This window comes from Artibeus jamaicensis, unplaced genomic scaffold, assembly GCF_021234435.1.
Source record: "Artibeus jamaicensis isolate MK-2021 breed Jamaican fruit bat unplaced genomic scaffold, CSHL_Jam_final contig_465, whole genome shotgun sequence".
Taxonomy (NCBI): domain Eukaryota; kingdom Metazoa; phylum Chordata; class Mammalia; order Chiroptera; family Phyllostomidae; genus Artibeus; species Artibeus jamaicensis.
Genome location: NW_026521843.1, coordinates 42391320 through 42414832, shown reverse-complemented (window position 1 = coordinate 42414832; position 23513 = coordinate 42391320). Strand labels below are relative to the sequence as shown.

The following is a 23513-nucleotide window of genomic DNA, read 5'->3' as shown; positions in this document are numbered from 1 at the left end:
CGAATGGGTTATATATTTGGGTCCATTAAAAATTAGTATTGTTTTAGCTGAATGTGTACATTTTATATTCTTTTATATATGATATATTTTATAACAGAGTAATAAAATTTTCATCTCCATGTACCAAAAGAAAGTAATTGAGTTGAGTTTAGAATTTTAATTTTACTTACAATACCATTTGTTAAAATTCTATTTAACTCTTTAAAGCAATTTCATGTATAGTCTCTTCTTTTTTTCTTAGAACTACCCTGTTAAGGGGGTATTATCATTCGACAAATAAATAAACGACTTGTAAAGGGGCACTTTGGTCTCCACCCAACAGTGAAGCCTTTGGAAAACAGTCATTTTAGAAGCTGAGAAATGTTAATATATTGTATGAGTTATGATCTGTAATTGAATTTTGCTTTTTTATCTAAGTGACTTTAGCATATTCCAAGAAGCTTTCACCCTGAACAAGGCAGTCTTCTACCTATGAACCTATGCCAAAAATACTGTGGCTGTTGTGATATTTATTTGAACGGAAGGCTTTGTTCTTTGCACTCACTATTATTTTGTTTTCCCTGTTCCTAGGGAAAATTAATGAATTCAATTCTTGCCTAAAGAACACAAAAGATTAACATGAATGGAACAGGCATTTTGGAGGCACACTGTCGGTGGCCTCACTGTGTGTTTAGCCTCTGTAACTTTATGCAGTGATTTCTCTGTGCATGAGCATTGTATTTCCTAATGTGGTAATGTCATTATTCTAGGGCTGCTGGCCCTAGCATGCTCAGATCCTACTAATATTCACATATACTACTGTTGTACAATTGTTTTGTTCACTGATTTTTCTCAAATGCAGCATTCTGATTATATTTTGGATGTACTTTGATTAGATGACTATTGTTGCTGTTATTAGACTCCAGCTTTTCTGTGTGGTTACATCTGGAATTGAATGTTTTTCCCTTGGGATATATACCGGGTTTTTCATGTTTCCTTTTATTCATGATTTGCCACTATTTCGGTTATAATGAGTGTTTATTAGTTCTTTTAACAGTAGGCTATATGTGGCATTATGAAAAAACAGAAGTTCAGAGGAAATTAAATGAGATAGCTTAAGTTAGAACCATTCTTTTGTTTAATCTGCTGCCAGGAAGTTCCCCTGCTTAAGGGAAGAGAAATAGGCCAGATACTTTTTTGTATTTGTGAAGTGCTAGAATTGCATTATTCCCTGTACTTTGGCTAACCAGTATTTTAATACTCTAAAAAATTATTACATAATGGACTAAGTCCCACACAGTAAACACCATCATAGGGAGTTTTAAATTGAAGATGAAAGAAAGGAGTGCTGTGTAGACTAGGGATGTACCTAGGATCACTCACTGGTGAAGCTGATGACTCAGAATGCCTAAGTCCAGATTGGACTCTTTTTAGAAAGAAGCGAAGGGAGGGAGAAAAAGAGAAACATCAATGTGTGGTTGCCCCCAATGTGTCCCCCTCTGGGGACCTGGCCTACAACCCAGGCATGTGCCCTGACTTGGAATCAAACCAGTGACCCTTTGGTTCACAGGCTCATGTTCAATCCACTGAGCTACACCAGCCAGGGCTAGATTGCATTCTTTTGATTAATAAGAATAAACATAAGATTGATTTTAATTTCATACATGAATAGGGTGAATATTAATAGTGTGAATTTGTGATGATAGACAATTATGCTGTAAATTACTAAAATATTTTTTACATACAGGTTTGTTTTTATCTTGACAGTTAGAGGGAGTCCATGGACATCTTTTTTGTTTTTAGCAAGTATAAAAAAATTATCCTGACAGCTTTCCTCCAAATCAGAATGAAACTAAACTTTGTAACTTACTTCTTCTGCCCTTTCCTGACACCTTTTTGTATGTATTTAAAGTGATCAATTTTCATAAAGAAATGCTCCCTGTAAGTGTATGTCATTGCTGCTAACATTAAAGATAGAAAGTGGTAGAAGTACAGGCTTCATGTGGTAGCTAAATAAAGTATTTATTGTAATAACATTTTAAAGATATCAATCATAAAACCATTTAGTTGGAAGACTCTTACCTATGGGAAGTGTCTAGAAAAAAATTAATGTTTTCCTTTTCTCTCATGGTCACAACACTTTAACACCAGAAGTTTTTTCCTACACTGACCAATTCTCTGACAGCAGCTGGGAGTTCTATAATTCAATTCAGTCAATTCAATTCTGACACTAACCAGAATTAGTATAGATTCCATATGTTAAGGGCTCAGTCCCACAAGACTCTCCCTACTTTAAATGCCATTTTTGAGTAACACGTCCCCAGGTTACTCAAAACTTCTGTCCCACAAATTGGAGGTTCCTCCTACCCTCTCTTCAGGTTCAATAATTTGCTAGAGCTACTCACAGAATTCGGGAAACAGGTTACTTACTATTGCCAATATTTCAAAGGATACAAGTGAATAGCTAGATGAAGAGATGCATAGGGTAAGTTGTGTGCTAACGGCCACAGAGCCACCATGCTCTCTCCAGACCTGCCACTCTCCCAGCACCTCCATGTGTACCTAGAAGCTCTCTGAACCGGCCTAGAAGCTCTCTGAACTCCCTCCTTCTGGGGATTTATGGAGGCTTCATTACATGATCAATTAAATCACTTGTGATTGGTAATTCATTCAACCTCCAGTCTCTCCCTGCCCCGTGCTCCCCACAGCCCTTCCTGGTATTCTCGAGGTGGAGCTGAAAATTCCAACCCTCTAATCATGTGGTTGGTTCTCCAGATAACCAGTCCCATCTATAGGGGCTTTCAGAAAGTCACCTCATTGATACAAACTCAGATGTGGTTGAAAGGAGCTTGTTAGGAACAACAAAAGACTACTTTCACCTTTTTGACTCCTGTGTGTATTATGTGCTTTTGAGCCAGTTCCCACTCCTGGAAAGCCTGTGAATGAGTGATACAATGTCCTGCCTTTAACAGCCCTGCCCAGATCTTGTAGGTTCAATCCTATGGCTTCCTTTATGGTATCAATCCATTTCATATTGGTCTTCCTCTTTTCTTACTGCCTTATATTTTTCCCAGCATTATTGTCTTTTCCAAAGCACCTTCCCTTCTCATGATGTGCCTTCAGAAGGACAATTTCAGTTTCGTCATTTTTGTCTCCAGAAATGTTTTGGACTTAATTTTACTCTAGGACCTACTTACTCATCTTTCTGGCAGTCCACAGTATCCATAGAGCTCTCTTCCTAACCCATATTTCAGATGAGTCCATTTTTTTCCTATTAGCCTTCTTCACTGTCCAACTTTTGCATTGGTACATAGTAAAATACAAGGGTGTGGATGATCTTAGCTTTGGTCTCTAATGATGCAGCTTTGCTCTTGGTGATCTTTACTAATTCCTCCATTGCTGCCCTTATAAGTCTCAGCCTTCTTTGGATATTTTGGTTGCAGTCTACATTTATTTATTTATTTATTTTGCACACGGAACAGTGATTTTATTTATTTATTTATTTTATTGTCGTTCAGGTACAGTTGTCTCCATTTTCCTCCCACCCTCAAACCTACCCCCTTTGTCTTTATCCATGTGTCCTTTATATATGTTCCTTGATAGCCCTTCCCCGCTTCCCTCTGGTTACTGTCAGTTTGTTCTTCATTTAAGTGTCTCTGGTTATATTTTGCTTGCTTGTTCATTTTGGTGATTATATTTAACTTATAAGTGAGATCATATGGTATTTGTCTTTCACTGCCTGGCTTATTTCACTTAGCATAATGCTCTCCAGTTCCATCCATGCTGTTCCAAAGGGTATGAGCTCCTTTCTTTCTGCTGCATAGAATTCCACTGTGTAAATGTACTAGTTTTTTGGTCCACTCATTTATTGATGGGCATTTAGGCTGCTTCCAGCACTTGGCTATTGTAAATTGTGCTGCTATGAACATAGGGGTGCATAGGTTCTTTTGAATTGATGTTTCAGGATTCTTAGGGTATAATCCTAGCAGTGGAATTGCCAGGTCAAAAGGCAGTTTCATTTTTAGTTTTTTTTAGGAAATTTCATACTGTGTTTCACAGTGGCTGCACCAGACTGCATTCCCACCAACAGTGCACTAGGGTTCCCTTTTTTCCACAACCTCACCAGCACTTGTTTGTTGATTTGTTTGTCATTGCCATTCTGATTGGTGTGAAGTGGTATCTCATTGTGGTTTTAATTGGCATCTCTCTGTGGCTAGTGATGCTGAACTTCCTTTCATATGTCTCTGGGCCCTTTGTATGTCCTCCTTGGAGAAGTGTCTGTTTAGGTCCTTTGCCCAATTTTTTAACTAGGTTTTTTTTGTCTTCCTGGAGTATAGTTGTGTGGGTTCTTTATATATTTTGGAGATCAAACCCTTGTCCAAGGTATCATTTGCAAATATATTTTCCCATACAGTTTATTCCCTTTTGATTTTGCCAGTGTTTTCTTTAGCTGTGCAGAAGCTTTTTATTTTGTTGAAGTCCCATTTGTTTATTCTTTCCTTTATGTCCTTTCCAGTCTACATTTAAATTGATGACTGGACCAAGGTAAGCAAAATCTTGAATAATTTCAGTGCCTTTGTTGTCTCCATTAAAAGTTGTGTTAACGCTTCCATAGTCATTAGTTTTGTCTTGATATTCATTTGCAGTCCTGCTTTGGCACTTTGGCACTTCCTCAGAAGTCATTTCTTGCAGGTAAGGTGATATCATCTGCATATCTTAGGTTATTGATATTTCTTTCGCCAATTTTCACTCCTTTCTCTGAGTCTAGTCCAGTTTTTTTAACAATATGTTCTGTGTACACATTAAACAAATAGGGAGATAAAATACATCCTTGTTTGACACCTTTGCCTATAGGAAACCATTTAGTCTGTCCATATTCTGTCCTAGCATTGGCTTCCTGTCCACAGTACAGGTTATATACATCAGTCAAATGCTGAGGAACACCCCCCCCTTACTTGTTTCAGAGCAGCCACTGGCTTTGCATGATGTAACATTCAGAGGCTTTACTGTAGTCTATAAAGCATAGACTAACCCTCTTCTGCTAATTTTTGGATCCATCCAGTATCCAGCGAATGCTCACAATTAGGTGTCAGTGCCTCTTCTTTTTCTGAGAACAGCTTGACCATCCCTTTCTTTCTTCATACAAGGTTGCCTTGTTGCATCACCCTGAGCATTGGTTTTCTTGCATGGGAAATTAGAGCGGTGGTCCTATAGTCTGTACTCACTGGCATCTCCTTCTTGAAAACTGGGATGTATCTGGAACATCCAAACTGTAGGCCACCGTCTTGTTTTCCATATTTGTTGACATATTTTGGTAGCATTTGGACAGATTCAATGTCTGTGGATTTAAATAATTTTGTCTATATCCCATCTACCCCTGGTGATTATTTTATTCCTAATACTTTCAGGGCATCTTTCACTTTGCTCTTTTTAATTACAGGTTCTTTCTCATTGGAATCATCTGTAAGGATATCTGTCATCCCTTTGTCTCTTCTATGTGGATTTTTAGTATACTGTTTCCACTCTTTCTTTATTTTTTCCTGGTCAGATAATGTGCTTCCTTGGTGGTCATTCCGCATGCCTAATCTAGGTTTGAATTTCCTTATTATTTCTTGAGTTTTTTGGTAGATATCTCTTGGTTTTTCTATTTTGTTTTCTTCGGTCTCCTTACATGACTGTTGTAATAGTTCTCTTTATCTCTACATGATAGTCATTGAAAAACTGCAGTTGGGATACTTTTTATCACCTTTTGCCTGTTACCTATTTGGCAATTTTTAGTGTTTCTTCTGTCGGACATCTTGATTTTTCTTGCCTTTTCACATTCTTTCCTAATGTATTTCTAGTGTCCTTCCACTGTTCTTCTGGTCCTTGATCTCTTAAATTTAGCAGTGCAAATCTGTTTTTTATGTGAACTTTAAATTCATCAGGAGTGTTACTTACATTATATTTTGGCACCATGATTCTTTTATTGCTTTTCTTTAGCTTTGCTCCTATATTTGATATTAACAGTTTGTGGGCAGCACCACAATCGGCCCTTGGTCTTGTTTTGGCAGGAAGAATACAGCTTTTCCATCTCCTGCTCCAATAATATAGTCTATTTAATTTTTGTATTGGCCGTCTGGTGATGTCCTTTGGCTTTATCATCTGGGAAATTCCAAGGGCATTAGGAGCTCTGTGCCAGGAATAAGAAAAATACCAAAGTTAATTTCTTACTATAAATCACAATATCATAGAAGGCTAATATAACTTAGCCTAAATTAAGTTCACAAGGTGTTTGTTCACCTCTCAGTCTCCAGAGAATTGAATAGTGCTCCAGAACTACTGAATAGGGTAATACTAATAAGAGCTTTTATTATGAACAAATAGAAACTGTAATAGGAATAGCTACATACTGAAAAAAACATTTCAAATGAACATGCCACATATGAAGCCTATTTTACTAACATGGAAATATATAATAAAGGATTACTGGTTAATTCATTTTACTTTTTCCTGTCTTAAATATAAGACTTGTTTTTTGACCCATATAGTATTTGTGGCACAAAGAGTCATCTTTTTTATTTTTACTTATTTATTCATTTATTTTAACACAAGATCAAAGCATTTTAATATCGACAGGTGAGACAAATATATAGATATTTGCTAATGAAATAATTTTTAAATTGACTTTATTGGGGCAATGTTTGTTTATAGAACCATACAAATTTCAAGTGTACAAATTCACAAAACATCCTCTGCACACTGTGTCATGTGCTGCCCACTGTCCAAAGCAGTCTTTACATTCCTTTTATGCCCACTTTGTTCACCTCCACCTACCACACCCCATTTTCCTCTATCTCCACACTGCTCTCTGTCTATGTGAGATATATATATAGCCTTTCCAGAAAAAGTCCAGCCATTGTTAATAGAACGAGAATAGTATGTGCAGCATAGATGTAACCTGGCAGCCAAGGAGAGTGGACTGGAATGCACATGCGTGAAAATGATGACTTCACTGTACTAGTCAGTGGGGGTGGTAGATGCTGTTGAGTGAGCATGTGTACTGTGTGGCCATGGCAATCAAAATGACTGAGTAGAGCAATGAATCTGCATCAAATTTTGCGTTAAACTTGAAATTCCTCTGCAGAAACTATTCAGATACTTTAGAAGGCCTCGGCTCTGGGCAACTAGTGACTGGAAGCTTCATCATGACAATGTACCCACTCATGCATCACAAGCTCATGCAGAGTTTTTTGGTGAAACATAAAATCACCCAGGTGACCAACCCCTGCTACAGCCCAGATTCTCACTCTGTGACTTCTGGCTTTTCCCCAAACTAAAATCACTTTTGAAAGGGAAGAGATTTCAGAACATCAATGAGATTCAGGAAAACATGATGAGGCAGCTGATGGCGATTGGGAGAACTGTGGGAGTTCCCAAGTTACCTACTTTGAAGGGGACCGAGACGTCACTGTCATATATGCAATGTTTCTTGTATCTTGTGTCTTCTTCAAAAATGTCTGTATTCTATTTTTCATATTACATGGCTGGATACCTTTGGACACAGCATACACACACACGATGATTTTTAATTCCTTCACCTTTTTCACCTTACCTTCTAATCCCTCTCCCCTCTGACATCTGTCAGTCTGTTCCATGTTTCCATGCCTCTCTTTTTTGTTAGTTTATTTTGTTCATTAGAATCCACATAAAAGTGAGATGTATGGTATTTGTCTTTCACTGGCTTATTTCATGTAGCATAATAATAACCAGTCCCATCCATGCTGTCACAAAAGATAAGGGTTTTTTTTTAAAAATTTTTGCACCCAAGTAGTATTCCATTGTGTAAATGTACCATAGGTTTTTCATCTGCTCACTTGGTCACTTGTGCTGTTTCGAGATCTTGGCTATTGTAAATAATGCTGCAATGAACATAAAGGTGCATATATTCTTTTGAATTAGTGTTTTGGGTTTCTGGGGTTTTTTTTAAGTTTTTTTTTATTGTTATTCTATTATAGTTATCCCAATTTTTCCCCTTTGTGCTCCTCCGCCCTTCCCACCTCTCCCACAGTTAGTTCTCACACTACTGGCCATATCTATAGGTCATCCATAGATATTCTTTAACTAGTCCTTTCCCCTTCTTTGCACCATTATCAAACCCCGCCCCCCCCGCCCCTGGTATCTTCAGTCTGTTCCATGTTTCGTGGTTCTATTTTATTCATTCCTTAATTTTCTTCATTAGATTCCTCTTATAGGTGAGGTCATATGGTATTTCTCTTTCACTGACTATCTTATTTCACTTAGCATAATATTCCCCAGTTCCATCCATGTTGTCACAAAAGGTAGAAAGGAGTTCCTTCTATTTTTCTGCTGTGTGGTATTCCATTGTGTAAATGTACCACAGTTTTTTGATCCGCTCATCTACTGATGGGCACTTAGGCTGTTTCCAGCACTTGGCTATTGTAAATAGCACTGCTATGAACATAGGGGTACATAAGTTCTTTGGAATTGGTGATTCAGGATTCTTATGGTATATTCCCAGCAGCAGAATTGCTGGATGAAAAGGCAGTTTCATCTTTATTTTTTTAAGGAAATTCCACATTGTTTTCCACATTTGATGCACCAGTCTGCATTCTCACCAATAGTGTACTAGGGTTCCTTTTTCTTTGCATCCTCACCAGCATTCGTTGTTTGTAGATTTATATTAATGATGGCCATTCTGACAGGTGTGAGGTGATATCTCACTGTGGTTTTAATTTGCATTTTTCTGATGGCTAGTGATGCTGAGCATATTTTCATGTCTGTGGGCCCTTTGTAAGTCCTCCTTGGAGAAGTGTCTATAGAGGTCCTTTACCCATTTTGTAATTAGATTGTTTGTGTTCCTGGCATTGAGTAGTATGAGTTCTTTATATATTTTGGAGATGTTTTGGGCTTCTTTGGTTATATTACCAGAAGTGGGATTTCTGGGTCAAAAGGCAGTTCCATTTTTAATTTTTTGAGGAAACTCCACACTGTTTTCAATAGTGGCTGTACCAGTCTGCATTCTTACCAACAGTGCACTAAGGTTTCCTTTTCTCCACAGACTCACCAACATTTGTTGTTTGTTGATTTATTTATTTTTTTAAAGATTTATTTATTTATTTATCTTTAGAGGGGAAGGGAAGGAGAGAGGGAGAGAAATATCAATGTATGGTTGCCTCTAGTGTGTCCCCTGCTGGGAACTGGCCTGCAACCCAGGCATGTGCCCTGACTGGGAATCGAACCGTGGTTGCTTGATTCCCAGGCCCGCGCTCAATCCACTGAGCTACACCAGCCAGGGCTGTTGATTTATTGATGATAGTCATTATGATGGCATGAAGTGGTGCCTTCTTGTGTTTTTGATTTGCATATTTCCAATAATTAATGATATTGAACATTTTTTCATATGTCTACTGGCCATCTGTATACTCTTTAGAGTGTGTCTATTCAGATCCTTTGCCTGTTTTTTTATTTGGGTTGTTTGTTTTCTTGGTGTGTAGTTGTACACGTTTTTATATTTGGAAATGAACCCATCATTATTAGATATAATCATTGGCAAATATGTTCTCCCATTCAATGAATCCTAAAACTATGCAAAAGTTTTTTAGTTTGATGTAGTCTCATTTGTTTATTTTACCTATGTTTCCTGCCTGAGAAGATATATTGGCAACAATATTGCTTCGAGAAATATCTGAGATTTTATTTCCTTTGTTTTATTCTGGGATTTTCATGCTTTTGTGACTTACACTTAAATATATAATCCATTTTGAGTTTTGTGTAGTGTAAGTTGTTGGTCTGGATCGTTTTTTGGCATAATCCTCTCCAATTTTCCCAATACCATTTATTGAAGAGACTGTCTTTATCCCGTTATATGTTTTTGCCTCCCTTGTCAAATATTAATTGACCATAAAGGCCTGAGTTTATTTCTGTGCATAGAGGGCTCTCTATTCTGTTCCACTGACCTACATGCCTGTTCTTGTGCCACTGCCATGCTGTTTAGATTACTGTGGCCTTGTGATATAGTTTGATATAGGTATTGTGATCCCTCCAACTTTGTTTTTCTTTCTTAAGACTGCTGAGGCTATGTAGGATTTTTTTTGGAATATATGCAGATATATTCCAGAAAAGGCCAAATGTAAAATTTTTGGAATATTTTTCTAGAGCTATGAGGTATACCATTAGTATTTTAAAAGGAATTGTGTTGAATCTGTAGATTGCTTTGATAAGTGTTGGCATTTTAATAATGTTATTTTTTTGTATTCATGGACACAGTACATGCTTCCATTTATTTGTATATTTCTCAGTTTCTTTCTTCGAGGTGTTACAATTTTCTAGTACAGATCTTTTATCTCCTTGGTTAAATTCTTTCCTAGGTTTTTTTGTTGTTGTTACAATAGTAAATAAGCTTGTTTTCTTAATTTCTCATTCTGATAACTTACTGATATATAAAAGTGCCACTGATTTCTGAATATAATTTTGTATCTGCTACTTTGCTGTTTGTTTTTATTTGATCTAGTAGTGTTTTGATAGAGTCTTTTATGTTTTCTATACATAATATTATATTATCTGTGATTCATTACAGTTTTACTTCCTCCTTTCCCATTGGTAAGCCTTTTATTTCTTCTTGTTTAATTGATGTGGCTAGGACTTCTAGTACTATGTTAAATAAGAGTGGCGAAAGTGGACTTCCCTGTCTTGTTCCCAATGTTAAGGGAAACACTTTTATTTTTGGGCCATTGAGTATGACCTTGGCTGTCATATCTGGCCTTTATTATATTGAGGTATGATCCCTTTATTTCCACTTTGCTGAGAGTTTTTATCATAAATGGCTGTTGGATTTTATCAAATACTTTTCTGCATCTATTGATATGATCATGTGATTTTTTTAAAAAAAGATATATTTTGTTTTCAGAGAGAGGAGAGGGAAGGAGATAGAAAAAGAAACATCAATATGTGAAGAGAAACATTGATCAATTGCCTCTTGCATTCGAGCTGAGGACCTGACCTGCAACCCAGGCATGTTCCCTGACCAGTATTCAAACAGACAACATTTTAGTTCTCATACTAGCACTTAATTCAGTGAGCCACACCAGTCAGGGCTGATCATGTGATTTTTGTCATTTATTTTCTTTATGTGCTGTATCATGTTTATCGATTTGTGAATATTATACCAATCTTACGTCCTTGGAATAAATCCCATCTGATCATGGTGTATGATCTTTTTACTGTCTTGCTGGATCCTGTTTGCTAATATTTTGTTGAGAATTTTAGCATCTGTGTTCATCAGGGATAGTGGCCTATAATTTCTTTCTTTGTGGTGTCTTTATCTGGTTTTGGCAAAACAATAATGCTGGCCCCATATAAAGAACTTGGTAGTCTTCCTTCCTTTTGAATTTTTTGGAACAGTTTGAGTTCTTCTTTTAGTGCTTAGTAAAAATAACCCGTGAAGCCATCCTTTTTTAGGGCCGCTTTGTGCTGGGAATTTTTTATTACTGCTCTAATTTTATTTGTTGTAATCGGTCTATTCATATTTTCTGCTTATTCCTGATTCAGTTTTGGAAGATTGTATGTGTGTAGGAATTTATCCATTTCATTCAAGTTGTCCTATTTATTGGCATATAGTTGTTCTTCATGTTTTCCTACAATCATTTGTTTTTTGGTGGTGACAGTTGTTACTTCTCCTCTTTTACTTCTGAATTAATTTGGGTCCTTTCTCTTTTTTTCTTGATGGGTCTGGTTAAAGGCTTTTTTTTTTTTTTTAAGATTTCATTTATGTATCTTTAGAGGGGAAGGGAAGGAGAGAGGGAGAGGAATATCAATGTATGGTTGCCTCTCATGCGTCCCCTGCTGGGAACTGGCCTGCAACCCAGGCATGTGCCCTGACTGGGAGTCGAACCATGATCATTTGGTTTGCAGGCCCGCACTCAATGCACTGAGCTACACCAGCCAGGGCGATTTGTCAATCTTGTTTATCTTTCAAAGAGGTAGCTCTTGGTTTCATTGATCTTTTGTATTGCTCTTTTAGACTCTGTCACTTACTACTTTTAAGATTTTATTTATTTTTAGAAAGAATGAAAGGGAAGGAGAAAGAGAGGGAGAGAAACATCAATGTGTGGTTGTCTCTTACATGCCCCCTACTGGGGACCTGGCCCACAACCCAGGCATGTTCTCTGACTGGGAATCGAACCAGCAACCCTTTGGTTAGCAGGCTTGTGCTCAATCCACTGGGCTACAACATCCAGGGCTTTGTCTGCTCTAATCTTTATTGTTTCTTTTCTTCTACTTGCTCAGGGCTTCATTTGTTGTCCTTTTTCTAGTTCTTTTATTGTAAGCATAGATTGTTTCTTTAAGATCTTTCTTTTTGATGTAGGTCTATAGTGCTATGAACTTCCCTCTTGGGACTGCTTTGACTTTGTCCTGTACATTTTGGGTTGTTGTGTGTTTGTTTTCATTTGTTTCCAGGTAACTTTCGATTTACTCCTTCACCTCATTGGTAACTTATTCATTGTTTAATAACATTTTTTAGCCTCCATGTGCTTGAGTGTTTTTAATTTTTCTGGTTGTAATTGGTTTCTAGTTTCATACCATTGATGAAGATGCTTGATATGATTTCAGTCTTCTTGAATACATTTTAAGACTATTTTGTGAACTGACATGTGCCCTTCTTTGAGAATATTTCATGTGAACTTTAGAAAAATGTATATTTTGCTGCTTTGAGATGAAATGATCTGTAAATATCAAATAAATCCATCCAATCCAGTATGTTCTTTAAGGTTACTCTTGCCTTGTTGAGTTTTTGTCTGAAAGATCTATCCATTGATATCAATGGGATGTTGAAATTCCTTACTATGATTGTATTATTATTGATCTCTTCCTTTATGTCTACAACAATTTTCTTCATATATTTAGGTGCTCTAATGTTGGGTACATGTATGTTTACATGGGTTATATCCTCTTGTTGGATGAGTCCTTTTATTATTATGTAATGTTCTTCTTTGTCTCTTGTTATGGCCTTTGTTTTGAAGCCTCTTTTGTCTGATAAAGTATTGCAACCCAGCTTTTTTGCTTTCATTTCTATTTACTTGGAATATCTTTTTCCTTCCCTCCACTTTTAATCTGTGTGTATCCTTTGTTCTGAACTGGATCTCTTGTAGACAGCATATGTATTATTAATGCTTTCTTATCTACTCACCTATACTATGTCTTTTGAGTATTTAATCCATTCACTTTTAAGGTTATTTTTGATAGGTACTTATTTTTTACCATTTTTTTATACCTTTTCCCCTGTCTCTATTTCTTTACTATTTCTTGTAATACTGGTTTGGTGCTAAGTAACTCCTTTAGCTCTTTTTTCTTTTTCTCTTTTTTTGTCTGGAAAGGTCTTTATTTCACCTTCAATTTTACGTGACAGCCTTGCTGGATAGAGCAGTCTTGGCTGCAGCTCCTTGCTTTTCATCACTTTGAATATTTCATGCCAGTCCCTTCTGGCCTTGTTGAGAAATCAGCTGACAGTCTTATTGGAGCTCCCTCATAGGTAACTAGCTATCTCTCTTAGCTTTCAAAATTTTCTGTCCTTAACCTTTTCCATTTTAATAATGATGTGTCTTGGTGTAGACTTCTTTTGTTTTATCTTGATTGGTACTCTCTGTGCTTCCTGAACTTATGTGTGGACTTTTTCCTTCATCAGCTTAGGGAAGTTTTTAGCCATTATTTCTTCAGACAGGTTCTTGATCCCTTACTCTCTCTCTTCTTGTTGGTATCCCTATGATATAGATATTGTTACACTTGATGTTTTTCTGGAGGTCCCTTAGACTTTCCTCATTTTTTAAAATTACCTTTCCGTTTTGTTGCTCAATTTGAGTGCATACTGTTATCTTACCCTCTAAATTGCTGATTCGATCCTCTGATTCATCTAATCTGCTGTTGTTTTCCTTTTAGTGTAGTCTTCATTTCAGGTATTGTATTCTTCATTTTGGACTGGTTCTTTTTTATGACTTCTTTGTCCTTTTTAATGCTTACTATCAGCTTAAGTTCTCACTGAGATCATGCATTTTTCCCCTGAGGTCTTTGCACATCCTCATAACCATTATTTTAAACTTTGCATCTGCTATTTTGGTTGCTTCCATTTCATTTAATAATTTATCTGGGCATTGCCCTTGTCTTTTTGTTTGGGGCACATTCCTTTGTGTCCACATTTTGTCTGCCTATTTGTGTGTATCTTTGTTTATTAGGTAGATCTGCTATGATTCCCAAACTTATTATGATGTAACTATCTTGTTGGGCTCAGTGGTGCAATCTTCTAGATCTCTTGAGCTTGGTGTTCTAGGAATGTTTCTAGTGGGCTATGTCTACTCTCATGTTGTAGTTGAGACTTGAGTGCTGTTGGCCCTTTATGGGTTGAGTTTAACCCCTCTGGGTGGTTGAGTATAAGGATAAACCTCAGTTACTGCGTATGAGTTGCTGTGCAGGGGCTGTCCCTTGATATGGAGTTGTACCCAGCAGGACCTGATGCCTACCAGTATTCCCCTTTGGTGTGCTACTTGTGTGGCTAGTTCGGTTGTGCTGTAGTGTGTTCTGAAGCCCACCACTGGTTGTGTTGATTCTGGTCCACTCGGGCAAGGTTCCAGTACAGGGCAAGGTCAGATATATGTAACTGGCTTTGGGCTTCATGTTTGGAACTACCAGGCTATTTACTGTTTGTGGCTGCGTGTAGGTGGGCCTGGGTGGTCAATGGGATGGCCCGAGCTGTGTATAGGGGTCAACTTCCTCTGTTTTAGAGTTTCGGGCATGTCTGTAAAATGTTTGAAGTTCCCTAAGATAAGCTTCTACCTGTCAGCTCCTCTGCCTTCCTTTGTCAGCTACTCTGCCTCCCCCTGAAGTAGCCTGGTCTTCCTCTAGAGCCTTCTGAAGAAATATTGTAGAGTGGACCCAGGCTGGCCGTGACCCACAGACCTTTCCACAGATTGTAAGCTCAGTAGGGTAGGGCAAGTGGTGTCAGGAGGTGTGGCTAGCAGGTTTCCTATTTGGAGTTGTACGGTCAGGCACTCAGTGAAGGAAAAGTGGCCCCTACTCCAGAGCAATACCAATTCAGTCTCTGCCAGAGTCTCCAACCTGAGCTCCCTAGTAAGAGCATGCTGTAGGTTCAAGTTGGGTGCAGCCAGCCAACCCTCTGCAGGAGCAAGCTCATCAGGGCAGAACTACTGGGGTTCAACAGGACAGTTTGAAAGAGTCCCCATTGGGGTTGAGCTGGCTGAATCCATAGGATAGGGGCAAGAACTTCACCTCCCCGCTGCTCCACAGCCAGCCACAAAACCCAGTACCTGTCACAGAAAAGAGCCTCCAAAGAAGATGCGCTCCAAAGGTCTCACCTCCAAGTGGCACTCCCTTCCCCTGTGGAGCTGAGCCCAGCAGGGCAGCACCACTGGGATTTAGGATGACAGATCCAGACAGTTTCCCACTGAGGGTCTTGCCGGCAAGCCTATAGAAGGGGGTCAGGCATTTCTTTCCTTTCCTAGGCAAGAGCCTCTGAGGAAGACACAGTCCAATGGTCTTAGCTCCCAGCACTCTCTGCTCCCACTGAGGGACTGAGCTGAGCAGGGTGGGGCTCTTGGCTGCTGGAAAGACAGGTCAGATGGGTCTCCTGCTGGGGGAATAGGCTTAGCTTGGAGACAGGATTGCCACCTCCTACCCACTCTGCAATGTAGCCACACAACTCAAGACCCACCAGTCTTGTTCTTGGACAAAATTCTCAGGAAGATACACTCCAAATGTCCCAGCCCCAAGTAGCACTCCCTTACCTCTGTGAAGCTGAGTTCAGCAGGGCAGGGTCCCTGAAATTTGGGAGGGCCGATTCAGACAGTATGCCTTTGGAGGTAGTGCTGGCAAACCTATAAGAGTGGGGCAGGCCCTTTGTCTTCCCATGCAAGAGCCTCCACGAAGACAGTACTGAAGGTCCCAGCTCTATACAGCACTCAGATCTCCTGCAGGACCCAACTCAGCAGGGCAGCACCAGGGGAAGCGAAATGGCAGGCTAAGTGATTGAAAGGTGGGGGAGGGGTGCACCTGTACACTCCAGGTGGGGAAAAATGGTCCCCTTTTCAAAGCCACACAGTTCAATCACTGTCTAAGTCTCTGAAAAAGCTTCTTTAGAAAAGAGTGTCCCAAAAGTCACTGCTGGGTGCAGCCAGCAGACCCTTCTGCAAGATTTGTGGGGACAGTTGTGTTGCTAGCAGTTGGAGGACTGGAAAGTGCACTCCTCAGGCTGGTGCTGTAGTAATAGGAGTGCTTGACCCTGAGAAGATGGCACCTGAGTCTCCGGCAGACCCCCTTCTCTCCCATACTGAATTCCCACTGATTTTCACTATAAGATACTATGCGGCTCTTGTCCTCTACTGCTGTAGCTTTGGGATGACTGCAGGGGGCTGAGAATCCACTCCTCTGGCCGGAGGAGGTTTTGCAGCTGAGCTGTACCTGTGGCTTCTCAGCCAGTGCACCATGTGTGCACAGTCAGCCCTTTCCACCTCTCTGCCATCCTTATCAGTCTCTATGTGGCTTCTTCTATAAATTCTTGGTTATATACTTCAGTTCAGCTAGCCCTCAGTTGGTTATTCTGGTTGATTGCTCTATAATTTGGCTGTAAATCAGGTTTGGAACCAGGAGATGAGTAGAGCTTCCACCTATTCTACAGCCATCTTGGAATCCCCTGAGAGATGCATTTTAAGTGCTTATAAAAGAGTAAGCAAAATGTTGTGAAAGGAAACTTTATTACCTTATAAAGATAAAAATAGTTATATTTATGAAATATTTGTGGGGAAATGTATTGATGTCTCCATGTTCTTTTGCAGTGCAACAAGAAAGTAAGATGAATTGATTGATAGTATGTGATAAAACAATATTGTAAAGTAACAATGATAGAATTTATATCATAAATATATATCCATTCAACTTTCTTGGATATTTGAAATTTGTTATTAAAAGATACAGAGGAAAAAATATATATTATGTTCAGTCAGTAATTACAATTAGAATTCAGGGGCAATGGGTAGTCTTTGGGAAGTAGTTCTTAGCTTATGCAAAATATAATATGACAGGCAAAAGTAATTTTTAATAACTAAAATGTTATTAAAATGTTTGATTTCTAGTTGCCTTTTTCAGTTATACTTTTCACTAATGGATCACACACAGTAAATAAAACAATTATATGAAATGAATTCAAAGAATGTGAATACAAAAACAATTACCTAAGAATATTTAGGGAATAAGACAGAATATCCAGAGAAAAAACATCCTGGTAGATCATCTACAAATGCTAGATGATATTTAAAATACTTGTTTTATTGCTTCTCAGCCTTTTGGTTAAGATCAAGTGTAAAGTACTTGTTTAAAGCATGGTTGACCTGGCAGGAAACTAAGGTAAACACTCAAAGATTGAAATGACAAGGATGCTTGATTCCATAAGAGTGAGCAAATTCAAAGTTTGCCTTGAAGGCATCTGATGGCTGTGAGGTGCTTGGTTTACAAAGGCTGTTTACTCAGATAGTCAAAGACAAAACTTTAGGCTTAGGCAGACTGGGAGATTGGATCAGAGGTTCCCCAAATCAATCCACAACCCTTTATGGACAGTGTCTTTTCTGAGAGAACTCGAAGGAAGACAGGAGATGCAAGAAGGAATATGAAGCAAAAAATAATGTTACACTGGTGAGAATTGATTATATAAAAATAAACACTAATATCTAATTGACAATGTTAAACATTAAGACAAAATCCTAGACAATAACAACACATAAATCAGAAAAAAGAGTGAAAAAGTTAAAAAACTCTTAAGTTTCCTGTATTTTTTAAGAGGAAGCTAGAGATATCGATTAATACCAGTGTTTATTATATAAAATATACATGATAGAATTTCTAGGGTAATCACTGAAAGAATAGAAATAAAGTTTAAAATACAAAAATATAACTTTTAAACAGAGCAAAAATGTTGGATGAAAAAAATGCAACCCAAAAGAAGTCAAGAATTGGGGGAGACTACAGCATGCAGGGGAAAAAACATAGTAAAAAAGATGGAAAACAGAGAACACCGAATGAGTTAGTAGAAATGAATTTTAAAAACAAAATTGGAGAGATACGTGCAAAAAATGAAAGTAGACAACCTTCTTACTCATGCACAAGAATAAACTCAAATGGATTAAATACTTAAACTACAAAACATAAAAAACCTAGAAGAAAAGATAGGCAATAAAATGTCAATAATTTCTTATAACACTATTTTTCCAATATATCTCCTCAGGCAGGGGAAACAAAAGAAAAAGTAAATAGGACTACTTCAGACTAAAAAGTTTTTGCACAGCAAAGGAAACCATCAACAAAATGAAAAGAAAACCCACTGAATGGGAGAACATATTTGCCAATGATATGTCCAGTAATGGGTTAATATCCAACATTTATCAAAAATTTATACAACTTGAGTTCTGGTCAAGATGGAGGCATAGGTAGAAAGCCTTAACTTTTTCACACAACCAAAAGGAGGACAAGAACCAATTTAAAACCAATAAACAACCAAAAGCACCAGAAAATCAAACTGCATGGAACTCTGACAACCAAGGAATTAAAGAAAAAAATCATTCAGACTGGTGAGGCAGACTACACAGGCCAACTCACAAAAAACATGGCCGGGCAGCTGAGGGTCAGGGCTGCCTGCCAGCTCAGCCGAACTGCATGGAAGGAGCTGAGTTAAGGGGAAAACTGAGGCTCAGAGCTGACTGTGGGCTAAGGCTGGGGGTGCCAGGGTTGGAGATACTTCTGGACTGACATGAGAGTCTATTGGAAAGTGTACTAGAGATGAGCGGGCGAGCTGCATTGTTCCCTCTCTGGCCCTTCTCCCACAGGCAGCACAGCACAGACGGTTGTTCTTCCTGGTGAATACCTAAGGCCCTGCCCCTTATCTTTTGATATATTCCCTTATCTTTTGATATATTCAGGGTCTTTAGTGATATCCCTGTTTTATTATTAATATTGGTAATTTGTGTCTCCTTTTTTATACCTATATATTTTTAATTGTTGTTCAAGTACAGTTTTCTGCCTTTTTCCCCCACTCTTCCCCACCACCTCAGCCCTCTCCACCTCCCTCCCCTGTTTTCAGTCCCCATTGTTATTGTCCATATGTCCTTTATAATTGTTTCTGTAAACCCTTCAACCTTTTCCCCCCTTACCCCCTCCCCTCTCCTCTCTGGTCACTGTCAGCCTGTTCTCAATTTCAATGTCTTTGGCTATGCTTTGCTTGCTTGTTTGTTTTGTTGATTAGGTTCCTGTTAAAGGTGAGATCATATGGCATTTGTCTTTCACTACCTGGCTTATTTCACTTAGCACAATGCTCTCCAGTTCCATCCATGGTGTTTCAAAGGGTAGGAGCTCCTTCTTTCTTTCTGCTGCATAGAATTCCATTGTGTAAATGTACCATAGTTTTTTTGGTCCATTCATTTACTGATGGGCATTTAGGTTGCTTCTAGCACTTGGCTATTGTAAATTGTGCTGCTATGAACATTGGGGTGCATAGATTTTTTTTTGGATTGATGTTTCAGAGTTCCTAGAATATGTCTTCTTTTTTTATTTGTCTTACTAGAAGTTCATCAATTTTATTGATTTTTTAAATTTTTATTTTAATTGTTGTTTAAGTACAGTCTTCTGTCTTTTACTCCCATCCCAGCCCACCCCCACAGTCCTCCCCACTTCCTTGCCATTTTCACCACCCCATAGTTTTTGTCCCTGTGTCCTTTATACTTGTTCCAGTGAACCCTTCCCCTTTTCTCCTGAAATTTCCTCCCCTCTCCCCTCTGTTCACTGTCAACCTGTTCTCTAGTTCAGTTACTTTGGCATTTTGATTATTTGTTTGTTTTGTTGTTTAGGTTCCTGTTAAAGGTGAGACTGCCTGGCTTATTTCACTTTTTTGAAGAAGCAGTCGTTCATTTCATTGTGGAGTTTTTTTGCTACATTTTTTTCAACTTCACTGATTTCTATTTTTATCTTTACTATTTTTATCCCTCTTGCTTTGGATTTATTTTGCTCTTCTTTTTTCCTACCTATTTTCTTGAAATGAAAGCTCAGATTAGTGACTTGAGACTTGCTCTCTTTTCCAATGAATATTTTAATGCTATGAATTTCCCTCTAATTACTGTGTTAACTCTTTCATACATTTTGATGTATTATATTTTCATTTTCATTTGGTTAAATGTAGTTTTCCCCATGAGACTTCTTCTTTGACCCATTGATTACTTGGAAGTGTATTGTTGCTAAGTGAGATTTTCTTGTTATCCTTCTGTTACTGATTTCTAGTTTGATTCCATTGTAGTCACAGAACACACTATTTGATTTCAGTTCTTTTACATTTGTTAAGCTTTATTGTATGACTAGGCTATCTAAGTAAGACTGTATATGCTCTCGTGTTGTTGGGTTGAGTGTTTATAAAATGTCAATAGATGCAGTTGATCCATGATGTTACTGAGCTCTGCAATGTCTTTGCTGATGATATTCTGTCTAATTCTGTCCATTTTGAGAGAAGGGTGCCGAAGTCTCCAACAGTAATTGTGGATTTGTCTATTTTTCTTTGCAGTTTTATCAGATTTTCTTCATGTTTTTTCTGTTCTGATGTTTGATGCATACACATTTAGGTTTGCTATATCTTTCTGATGCCTTGACCCTTCTGTCATCCCCCTCTGTCTCTGGTAATTTTCTTTGCTCTTAAGTAATTTTTTATCTGACATTAATATAGCCACTTATAGTTTATTTGTTTGCATAATTTATATTTTCCATTCTTAAGTTTTAACCTTATATTGTTATATTTTAATTGAGGTTCTTGAAGACAACATATTGGCAGATCATCTTTTTTAATTGATTCTGCCAATCTCTTTATTTTAGTTGATGTTTTTAGATCATTTTCATTTAATGTAACTATTGATATGTTAGAGCTTAAATCTGTTTATTTATTTATTTATTATTGTTCAATTTCAATTGTCCCACATTTTTCCCCATTGCTCTTCCCTGTCCCACCCACTGTCAATCCCCACCTCTTTGTCTATGTCCATGGATCCTCTATATATGTTCTTTGACTTGCCCTTTTCCTTTCTTTCCCCATTATCCCCCTCCTACTTCCCCTCTGGTCACTGTTAGTTTGTTGTTTATTTCCATGTCTCTGGTTTTATTTTGCTTGTTTATTTTATTGATTAGGTTCCATTTATGGATGAGATCATATGGTATTTGTCTTTCATTGCCTGTCTTATTTCACTTAGCATAATACTGTCCAGTTCCATCCATGCTTTCATGAAGAGTAGGAGCTCCTTCTTTCTTTCTACTGAGTAGTATTCCATTGTGTATCAGGAGTGTCCAACCTGTGGCCTGTGGGCTACATGCAACCCACTATGGCTGTGAATGCAGCCCAACACAAAATCATAAATTTACTTAAAATATTATGATTTTTTTGTGTGATTACATGTTGCAGTGTATTTAATGTGTGGCCCAAGACAACTCTTCTTCTTCCAGTGTGTCCCAGGGACACCAAAAGGTTGGACACCCCATACCATAGTTTTTTGATCTATTCATTTACTGATGGGCACTTAGGCTATTTCTAGCAATTGGCTATTGTAAATAATGCTACTATGAACATAGGGGTGCACAGGTTTTTTTGGCGTGGATGGTGTTTCAGGATTCTTAGCACATAATCTCAGCAGTGGAATCAGTGCATCAGAAGGAAGTTCCATTTTTATTTCTTTGAGGAAATTCCATACTGTTTTCATGGTGGCTGCATCAATCTACATTCCCAACAACAGTGCACTAGGGTTCCCTTTTCTCCACAACCTCACCAGCACTTGATAATTGTTGATTTGTTTGGTTTTCCTTTTGCTCTCTCCTCTTTTTTACTGTTTTCTTTCTCTTGCCTCCATGTGTATTGCTTGAAGTTTTTTTAGAATCCAATTTTTCTTTACCTTGATTGTTTTTTTATGTTTTTTAATTGAGATGAAATTAATGTAACAAAAATTCACCATCATAACCATGTTGAGTACAATTCAGTGCTTTTTATTATATCACCACCATTTGAAACATTTTCATTATTTCAAAGAGAAACTCCTTGTATATTAAGCAGTCAGTCCTCAGTCCTCCTTCTCTCTAGCTCCTGGTAATCATTAATCTACTTTCTGCCTCCATGAATGTGCCTATTCTGGATGCTTTTTATAAATGGAATCGTATAATATGTGAACTTTCATGTCACATGTTCTTTCAGTTAGCATAATATTTTCAGTGTTAATTTATGTTGTGTATGTATCAGTACTTCATTTGTTAGAATTTTCCATCATATGGATATAGTAGATTTTGTTTATCCATTCATCAGTTGGTGAACATGTAACTTGTTTCCATATTTTGCTATTAGGTATAGTGATGCTATGAACATTCATGTAAAAGTTTTTGTATAAACATGTTTGCAGGTCTCTTGGGTACACATAAGAGTGGAATTGCTAGGTCATATAGTACTCAATATTTAACCATTTGAGGATCTGCCAGATTGTTTTTGCAAAGTGCCTGCATCATTTTACATTCCCATTAGCAATTTATGAAGGTTCTAATATTTTGGTTTTGCAGTGGAATTTTACAAAACATTTAGGGGAGAGCTAACCCCTATTCTTTTAAAAACTGTTCCAAAAAATCCAAGAAAAAGGAAAATGCCAAACCCTTTTAATGAGTCCAGCATCATCATAATGATGCTGGACTCATTAAACCAGATAAAGACACAACAAAGAAAGAAAACTACTGGCCAGCAAAATGAAAAGGGAACCAACCACATGGGAAAATATATTTGCCAATGATACCTTGGACAAGGGTTTGATCTTCAAAATATATTAAAAAACTCACATGACTCCACTCTAAGACAAACAGTCCAGTTAAAAAATGAGCAAAGGATCTGAACAGACACTTATCCAAGAAGGACATACAGAAGGCTCAGAGACATATGAAAGGATGCTCAGTATCACTAGCCATCACAGACATACAAATTAAAACCACAATGAGATATTACCTCACACTGGTCAGAATGGCCATCATAAACAAATCAACAAGCAACAACTAGTGGTGAGGTTGTGGAGAAAGGGAACCCTGGTACTCTGTTGGTGGGAGTGCAGAATGGTGCAGCAACCGAGGAACATAGTAAGGAGTTTCCTCAAAAAACTAAAAATGGAACTTCCTTTTGACCCAGCAGTTCCCCTGCTGGGATTATACCCTATGAATCCCAAAACACCAATTCAGAATAACCTGTGCACCCCTTTATTCATAGCAGCACAATTTACAATAGCCAAGTGCTAGAAACAGCCTAAGTGCCCATCAGCAAGTGAGTGGATTAAAAAACCATGGTATTTCTACATGATGAAATACTACACAGCAGAAAGAAAGAGCTCCTACCCTTCATGACAGAATGGCTGGAACTGGAGAACATTATGCTAAGTGAAATAAACCAGGCAGTGAAAGACAAATACTGTATGATCTCACCTTTAAGTGGA

At 37.9% G+C, this 23513-nt stretch overlaps 1 protein-coding gene across 4 annotated transcripts in view; it reads left to right on the top strand.

Annotated features, from left to right (window-relative positions):
- WDPCP (WD repeat containing planar cell polarity effector) overlaps positions 1-23513 on the top strand; it is a 331941-nt gene that overhangs the window by 182340 nt on the left and 126088 nt on the right. The window lies entirely within an intron of this gene.